The 9,110-nt window shown below is 37.3% G+C and overlaps 1 long non-coding RNA gene across 1 annotated transcript; it reads right to left on the bottom strand.

Annotated features, from left to right (window-relative positions):
• Window positions 8,148–8,779, bottom strand: LOC110264606. The gene is made up of 2 exons (XR_002350782.1): window positions 8,666–8,779; window positions 8,148–8,544 (listed from the first exon to the last, which is right to left on the bottom strand). It is a non-coding gene; the product is annotated as an uncharacterized LOC110264606 (long non-coding RNA).

Below are 9,110 nucleotides of genomic sequence, written 5' to 3'. Positions count from 1 at the left end.
TGTTGACGCGGACGCGTCAGCGACGCTGCCGCGTTGCGTGCGTGCTTTTTTTTTTGTAATATGCAGAATGCAAAATGATATGGATGTTATGAGTAATTCCAGGTTCAATGAAATAAAATAAAATAAACTCAAAAACAAAATAAAATTAAAATTGAAAAAGGAACGATCATACCATGGTGGGTTGTCTCCCACCTAGCACTTTTAGTTAAAGTCCTTAAGTTGGACATTTGGTGAGTTCCTTGTCATGGTGGCTTGTGCTTGTATTGATCCTTGAATCCCCACTAATGTTTGGAATGCCAACAGCCTCCGGGGTCCCAAACTAGGCATGTAAAGCTTCTGAGCAGCTTCAAACAGAATCTCAGGCTCCCGGGGTGACGAATGTCAGAATAGATTCCAGGATCCCAAACTTTGCTTTTAAATCTGCCTTTGTCTTGATCTATATTCTTTCATCTGGGCGGTTTAGAAATTGTATTCTCACCAAGATGACCAAACGTCTTCCGAGACCCATTCAATTGAACTTGGTACCAATCCGTGCACTTCGAATTGAAGCGTGGAACCTTATTGAATCTTGCACACCAGCTCTGAGTACGAGCCATTTCCCTCTTGCTCTTAAAGCCGCAGAGAGCTCTAAGTTGGCCATCTGTTTCAAGCAAACCATATTTCAAGTGAAAAAGTAAAGATAAAGGTTAAGGATTGTACCCACTTGAAGCTTGTATTAGGTGGTAATAGCCTTGGGATAGGTGTTTCCAGTGGTTCTGTAAGCTCTACTCCCTTGTATTCTCCTGTGAATTCCTCCATTTCCTTGAAAAATCCTACAACTACAACTGCATCTTGATCAAAGTCTTCTATATCTTCCTCGTCACTCAAGTCATAAGTTGGAGGTTGAGAGAAATCTACCTCGACATCATCTTTGTACTCACTTGGATAAGGTTCTTCAGGTTCAAAGAGTTTAGTTGCGGATGTAAGTTCGTGACTAGGAGAGCTTGAGTCATGGTCATCACTGCCTATGGAATCAATTTCTTGGTCTGTCCCGTCCAAATTTTCACAAGGTATATGCATTGGAGGTTGTGCACTATCCTCCTCGGCATCAAATTCGAATGTCTCGGCAGAATTCTTTACAGTTCTTGATTCCCATGGAGGTTCAGCATCTCCTAAATCTTCAACCACTTCTTTCTCTTCAACTATCATGGCTTCCTCCACTTGTTCCAATATAAAGCCATGCTTCTCATTGTCCACCGAAGTTTCTAGTGTCTCCTTCATGCTACGCTCTTCTGTAGATTCTCCACATGTAGCCATGGGAGTACTTTGAGTGCTCAGATGTCGGGAAGCTATTATATTTACTACCTCAGTCAAGGCAGTAGTGAGTTCCAGTACGCCCCTTTGCATCCTCGCTTGCCCTTGAAGAAGAACACGAAGTTTGTCATTCACTGGAGGTTGGGGTGGGTATGAGGGTTCATTGGTTGGGAGAGAGGGTTCATAATAAGAATGTGGTGGTTCTTGGGAGTAATTGGATTAGAATTGTGGTGGATAAGGGTCATACGGTGGTGAATGGTGAAAAGAAACTTGTGAGTGTGGTGGTTCAAAGCTACGTTGAGAGGATGGTCTATAAGCACAGGGTGGAGCTTGTTGGTAATTACAAGGGGGTCCGCCATATCTATCAACTTGGTATGCATTGTAGAGTGGTCCTTGCCCGTGATATCTTGGGGGATGTTGTTGCCTAAAGGGTTGATCAGGTCCTCTTGGCTCCATCCATCTTTGATTGCTTAGACCTTGATGCATATTCCTGTTATAGCTTCCACTCCTTTCAACAGATTTAGATTCAAACTCAAAGCGAGAGGGGTGAGAATTCATAGTAGCTAATAGAAATAAAAGAAAAAAAAACAAATAAACAAGTAAAAGAAAAATATTTACAATAACCAATAATAAGGCACACATTTGCGATTCCCCGACAATGGCGCCATTTTGAAGAAAGTGGATGTTTGACGGTTTAGAATTCAGAATAAATTTCCGTTGCAAGTATAGTTTCTAAACCAAGCAATCATCCTTTCTTACAAACGTTTTGGTTGTCACAAGTAACAAACCCCTTTGAAATTGATAACCGAAGTATTTAACCTCGGGTCGTCTTCTCAAGGAACTACAGGGAGGTGTTCTTATTATTGGTTATGAGTTTTGTAAATTAGGGATTTTTGAAATGAGAAGCAAGTAATTTAAATGACAAGAAAAATAAATAAATAACTATAAAATAAACTCTTGGCAAGGTATGAAAATTTGGAAGTCCTATCCTAGTTATTCTTATAAGAATTGAAATTAATCCCACTTAGTTAACCTTTACTAAAGCAAGGGAAAGTCAAGTGAACTAATTAGTTAGATCCCCAAGTCCTAGCCAACTCCTAAGGAAAGACTAGAGTTAGTGGGATTCCAGTCAATTAGCAGACATAACAATCAATCACGATAAGGTTGATAACTCAAGAGCCTCCAGTTAATCAATTAAAGCCAAGAATATAAAAAGCTAAATAAGAATCATAAATCTAAAATACCTCAATTGCATTAATAAGAGAAAATAAATCTAAACATAGATAGTTCATAAGCCAATTTGGCAACATAAGTAATTAAAGAAAAGAATTAAAGTATCTGAAAGTAAGAGAGAAAAATAAAGTAAAAGGAATATTGAACCTGATGAAGAGTTGAAATCCTAAATTCTTTAAGAGGAATCCTAATCCTAAAACCTAAGAGAGAGGAGAGAACCTCTCCCTCTAAAAACTACATCTAAATTATGAAAAGTGAATAATCGGAAGCATGTTGATGAATAGATGCATTCTCCCACTTTATAACCTCTAATCTGTATTTTCTGGGCTGAAAACTGGGTCAAAAACAGCCCAAAAATCACCCCCAGCGTATTCTGGTACGTACAGGTCGCGGGAAAGTGACACGGAAGCGTCCTCCACGCGTTTGCGTGGATTGCGTTTCTGCCAGGTCACGCGTCCGCGTGATCCACGAGTTCGTGTCACCTGGCTTTCGGGAAGCTATGGAGAATTATATATTGTTGTGAAGCCCCAGACGTTAGCTTTCCAACACAACTGGAACCATCTCATTTGGACCTCTGTAGCTCAAGTTATGACCGTTTGAGTGCGAAGAGGTCAGGCTGGACAGCTTAGCAATTTCTTCAACTTCTTGTATTCCTTCCACTTTTGCATGCTTTCTTTCCATCCTCTGAGCCATTCCTGCCCTGTAATGTCTGAAATCACTTAACACACATATCACGGCATTGAATGATAATAAGAGAGGATTAAAGTTAGTAATTTAAAGGCCAAAGAAGCATGTTTTCAATCATAGCACAAAATATGGAAGGAATTGTAAGACCATGCAATTAGTATGAATAAGTGTGCAAAGACTTGATAAAAACCACTCAATTAAGCACAAGATAAACCATAAAATAGTGGTTTATCAATGATACATGGAGGAGAAAGGAGTGTGGGTTGCCAAAGGAGTCCAAAGCCCTTCAAGAAACCAAATTCAAGCTTTGGGATTCACGCATGGTGTGAAGCACAATTGGGTGATTTCCGGAGAATGTTGGGTTGCTACAAGGGTCATGTGAGAGCTTGTCCATCCGGCTTGAAGCATAGAGAGCAACAAGAAAGCGAACGGAAAACTAGAATACGGGATCCCAGAGGAGCCAAAAAGTGCAAGCTTGGATGGAGATTCAAGGAGGAGTGAAAACACAAGCCACCCTAACAAGAGTCTCCTCAAAAAGTCCAACTTAGGACTATAAACCAAAGTCCTAGGTGGAAGACACCACACCATGGTAACATTTTTCCTACCCTTTCCTTATTTATAGTCTTGTTTTATTGCATGTTTGTTATATTGGTTAGCTTAGAATTAGTTTGATTTTGAGTTTAGTAGGTTAATTTGTGTATGGATCATGATTTTGTGAAGTTTTGAATGTGGTGGAGTTGAACTTTTGATGAGCTAAGGTAGAGTGCCCTAGAATTTGAAGAAAAAGTTTTGAAAAAACAGGGCACTGTGTTGCGCACACCGTTGTGCGCGCACACAATCTGTATATTTTGCGTGCTGTGCGTGCGCACCCTGCTATGCGCACGCACACTAGCTTGCGCGCCCTCTGTTTGGAGCGCTCGCACACCTTGTGTGTGGGCGTTCCCCTATTTTCCTGTGACTTGTGCGTACGCACCCTCCTGTGCGTACGCACGCAACCCCTGTTTCGCACTCTCTGTGCACCCACACAGATCTGTGCGAACGCACACCAGCCTACACTCCCTCTGGTGGGAGCACTGGCACAATTTGTGCGCATGAACCCCTACCCATTTCTGCTCCTGTGCATGCGCACGCACACATGATCCTTCTCTAAAAAAAAAGAGTGTTCTGTGCATGTGCACAACCTAGTGCACGCGCACATTTCTTAATCCCCTCTCTGTTTGGAGCACTCGCACACCTGGTACGAGCGCACACCTTCCACTTTTCACTTTGTATTCCTTATGCACACAAGTTCTATTTTGGGCGAAATTTTTATTGCATTTTTCTTTGAACCTAACACACTTCCACCCCTCCACCCCTCTCTTCTCCCCCTTTTACCCTATTTTCTACTTATTCTTGTTAGTTTTGGTTGCATTTCCTTTTCATTTTAGTAATTATATTAGTTTACTTTAGTTGTTTCTGATTAAATAAGTTGCAAGTGTTTGCTTGATGTTGATTGGTTTGCTTCTTGATTGAATTTTACCAATGCACTTATACTTTGCATTAAATTACTAGCACTAATTGGATTTGCACATTTACATTTTGTTTCATATTAGGTGAAATCTTTATAAGTGCAGATTGAATTAAGTGAATTGAGTTGAAATTACTTGTTCATCATAATTTTCATATTAAATTCATTACATAACCGGTACTTGTTTCTTGTTAATGCTTTGCATTTGTTTGAGTGACTCAACTTGATTCTTATCAAGCTTGTCACTTTTTGTAAGAAGTATCTTACCATGTGACTTTTTCTTTATGTTTCATGATGAATAAGAAATTTTCTGTTCGTTATTAGATTGGTTATTGTTCATTGTGCTTCTATATCAATTTGCACTTTCACTTGCACAATTTCAATATCCAATACCTCATATACTCAATTCACTTTTGTGGTTACCTAGGGTTGCTTGTGCCTTAAATTTTGCTTATTCTTTATTTGCAACCTAGGCTCCTTAATTGAGGAACACATGCTATTTCTTTTGAATATGTGGTTGCCATTTTTACCCCGCCAATGTGTGTGTTCTAAATCGTGCGCACAATTAAAATACACACATTGCCTTTTATCATACCACACACAGCTTACTTTTTCTCAATTCCTCTTATTTGTTTTATACAGTAGCCTGAGCCCCAGTGCCCACCAGCTGAAGGTGGAGCCATACATTTCTTCACTCCCGAATTGCGTGCATGCATGGAGGACCGTGCAACGTTTAAGTGTGGAAAAAGATCCGCAATTTTTAGGGCGTAAATTATCTCTTCCTAAGAACTTTGCACTATTTTCTTAGGTTTGATAGTTATTTTTTTTGTGAATATTTGTTTATTATTTCATTGCATTACATTTTGCTTAGCTTTCATATACATATACATCTTACCTTTCTTATAGTTTATTGTAGTAAATATCTGCATTTGCATGATTTCATGGTATAGAAAATAAGTTTGGTAAAACAATAAGAAATTTTCATGAGATCTTTCTTAGGGCGTGCCATTGATTGAATTGAAAAATGGTTTTTTAACTTGCTTGAAGTATCCTTTTCATAGAACATAGAAAAAGAGCTAGAACAACATACCTTGTGAGATTTGAGCTCTTAGCTTGTTCTTGTTTAATTATACTCCTTTTTTATTGTGAACTTAGATTTGCATGAATCTCTATGTCCTGTATTTGTTGTTTGAATGTATTTAGTATAATTGAGGCCATTTTTTATGTTAAACTCACTAACCCATATGGCTAACCCTTACATCTACCTTTGTAAACCACTTTTTGAGCCTTTTAATTCCCCTTTTGTTCTAATTTTAAGCACATCATTCACCTTAAGTGAAAGACCATTAATATCCGTGAATTATATCTTTGATTAGTTTGGATTGAGTGTGTGTGTTAATAATCAAGTGTGGAAGGAATTTGTGGGAATACATTGGTAGTTAGCTTACTTTGGGTGTTCATTGGAAAATTTTGAAAAAATGGGTAGTCACTCATGCATTCATTACTTAAAACATATGCACCTCTTTTCTATGATAAAAGAAAAATTTTGGTGTACATACTTTGTATATAAAAAAAAGAAAAAGAAAAAAAAAAGAGAAAGAAAAGGAATGAATTAAAATAAGAATGTAAATAAAGGATTCATATGAGGTTGAATTAGAAAGAAAAATGCATGAGTGATTGAGAAAAAGGGAAATGAATGGGTAGTAGGATGTTTTGTTATGTGTACATAGGATGGTATAGGATTAGGTGGACACATTCACTAAGTCCACTTAACCATATTTATCCTACCTTGACCCTAGCCCCATTACAACCCTCCAAAGAGCTCATGATATTTGTTTTCATGCATCAAATATTAGTTGATTGTTAGATGACTTGAAAATCTTTGAAAAACATAATAAAAGGAGAATTGAGTAATTAAACCCTAAACACTGAGCGAATAGAGTAATACACATCCAGTGAGGGGTTCGATCGCTCAATTCTATGTTCTTGTCCCTTATATTGTATCTTCTTGCAAGTTGTTTGGTTGTTAGTTTGAAAATCTCAATTCAATTCTTTGGACATTGATCATATTGCTATATTTTCTTTGCCTTGGCCCTAAGGTTTATTTTGGATTGATTGGAATTCTCTTGTTTGTTTTTGCCAAACTCCATAGGAACCATAGTATAGATATAGATAGATAGCATTTTGCATAGTTGCATGCATATAAGTATTTTCATTGAATAAGTTGCTTGCCCTTTTACCCTTCTCCTTTGATTATGATTAGCATGAGGACATACTATTGTTTAAGTGCGGGAGAATTTATGAATCCATATTTGATGATATATTTTGGCTATAATTGGAAGGATTTCATCATATAAACCCACATTTATTCACCTAAATAGCATGCTTTTGTATTCTCTCTCCAAATTGAGCCTAATTGTGAAAACATGCTCTTTTGCGCTTAATTTAGTCAATTTTATTCCATTTCCATTCCATTCGATACCTTGATGTTGTTTGTAAGTGATTTCATATGTATAAGGTGGAATGGCTTGGTGAAGATGGAAGAAGAGCATGCAAGAGGGAGAAAACATTAAGAAATCAAAGGAGAAGCACACAGCCATGTGTGCATACGCACAACCCTCTGTGCGTACGCACAAGCGAAAATTCAGCAAAGTGTAAGTACGCACGCACAAGTCCCTGCACGTGCCTTCATTAAAAAGTCACGTGGCTCGCGTTTGGAGAGGCTTTTTGGCCCATTTCTAATGGCTTTGGAGCATATATGAAGGGGGAAGCCACACCCACTACAAAAAATTTTGGTAAAAACGGCGGTTTTTTTTGTATTTACGGCAGTTTGAACCGCCATTATTACCAATAATGACAATTCGTAAAGCAACATAATTCTGGGCGCCATTCTGGTTATTACGGCAGTTTTCTGAAAACCGCCACAATTCCCTGAGTTAAAACGGCAGTTTTTGAATAGGTTAAAACGGCGGTTCGAACCGCCGTTATTTCCAAAGTTAAAATGGCAGTTCTTGGATAGGATAAAACGGCGGTTTGAACTGCCATTATTACCCTGATAGAGTGGCGTTTTGGTTTGTTAAAATGGTGGTTCAAACCGCCGTTATTTTCAGAGTTAAAATGGCAGTTCTTGGATAGGTTAAAACAGCAGTTTGAACCGCCATTATTACCCGAACGAAGTGGCGTTTTGGTTGGTTAAAACGGCATTTTTGAACCGTCATTTTTATCCTAACAGTAGCGTTTTGGAAGGTTAAAAAGGCATTTTTGAACCGCCGTTTTACCCTGACAGAGACATTTTTTATCGTTTAAAAAAACAATTTTTACCGTCATTTTTATCGCGTTATAAATAATTTTGTGATTAAAATTTCAAAATAGCAAAAAATCATAATCCATAAATGAAATATTATATAACTCATAAACAATATTAATATAATATATAATTTTTTATTATTGAAAATCAAAAGTAATAACTCCTATACAAAACCTTGTCTTACTAAACCTACCAAAATACAAGCATTGCAATAAACACTAATCAGTCAAATCTACCATCCAGTTTCCTAAACTATGTTAATATCTAATAATGTATTTAAACCATCTAATAAGTGCTATTTTTACTACTTAGAATATGAATATACTTTAAAACAAGCCTGCCTTAGTTTTTTGGTCTCTTGTGTGAGTTTTATCCCGAGAACTTGCTCCAACATCTTTGTTTCTTGCTCCAACACTCCAACTTCATTATCCAAACTCATCTCTTACAAAGATTTGTAGGAACATCTCCCAACTTTTCCTTCTTGTCCAGCATTCTCTTTTCCTGATATTGTATGAAGCTGCAGTAGTGATAATTAATATAATGTTAAGGCCATATCATAAGGACTACTACAACATATGTTTCTTGTACGGAAGCCTTTGTGTAAATGAACAAAATAAAAACAATATAAGAAAACTTACCCTTACAGCCAAAGCTTTTATGACCTCTTTTGCTGCTTTGGACTTAGCAGCTTTTTCCTTTGCTACAAACCAACTCTCCTCAATTTTCTGTTTGCACTCTTGTATCTTATGATTTTTGAGTTCACACTATTCTTCAAGTCTCTTAACTATCAAAAGAACATGCATAAGAGAACACATTAAATGCACAGTCAGATGTTTTTTAAATACGCAAGTGAATAGCACTGGTTAATTTGCTACTCAGATATAGAAAAATCAGAATGAGAGGAATGAAATGAAGCAATCTAAAGGGCTAAAATGCTCACCAGTTATCCTAACGGAAAATGCGAAAACAAATTTTACAAATTTGAATTATAGTTGAATGCTGGAGATACATACAGGAATATATTCATTTATAGAAATCTCAGCAGGATAATTAATTGTTTCTTTGTCACAAATGCAGCATGTA

This window comes from Arachis ipaensis, chromosome B07 (assembly GCF_000816755.2).
Source record: "Arachis ipaensis cultivar K30076 chromosome B07, Araip1.1, whole genome shotgun sequence".
NCBI lineage: Eukaryota > Viridiplantae > Streptophyta > Magnoliopsida > Fabales > Fabaceae > Arachis > Arachis ipaensis.
Note: the sequence above shows the minus strand (reverse complement) of the source record. Positions and strands in the feature narration are given on the sequence as shown.